This window comes from Dendrobium catenatum, unplaced genomic scaffold (assembly GCF_001605985.2).
Source record: "Dendrobium catenatum unplaced genomic scaffold, ASM160598v2 original_scaffold_137421, whole genome shotgun sequence".
Taxonomy (NCBI): domain Eukaryota; kingdom Viridiplantae; phylum Streptophyta; class Magnoliopsida; order Asparagales; family Orchidaceae; genus Dendrobium; species Dendrobium catenatum.
In genome coordinates, this window is record NW_021455856.1 from 1 (window position 1) to 298 (window position 298).

Sequence of the window (298 nt, forward strand, 5' to 3'; positions counted from 1 at the left end):
ATCACCGCCAAGTGTTCGTAGGCCGTGGCAAAGAGCTAGAAAGGGAAAAAAACATAAGAGATGGCCGGTTAAAAAAAGGGTGCAACACGAGGACTTCCCAGGAGGTCACCCATCCCAGTACTACTCTCGCCCAAGCACGCTTAATTGCGGAGTTCTGATGGGATCCGGTGCACTAGTGCTGGTATGATCACACCCGTAGTAATATGGTCTCAAATTATTCTTAAGCTTACGCCGTGGAGAGATGATTTTGACGCATCTTCGTTTCGACGGACCGTAAAGGATCAAAAATGCATTTTTT

The 298-nt window shown here is 47.0% G+C and overlaps 1 non-coding gene across 1 annotated transcript; it reads right to left on the minus strand.

Moving 5' to 3' along the window:
- Positions 1-76: 76 nt before the first annotated feature.
- LOC114578736 lies at positions 77-195 on the minus strand. Its single transcript, XR_003699701.1, has one exon. It is a non-coding gene; the product is annotated as a 5S ribosomal RNA (ribosomal RNA).
- Positions 196-298: the final 103 nt, after the last annotated feature.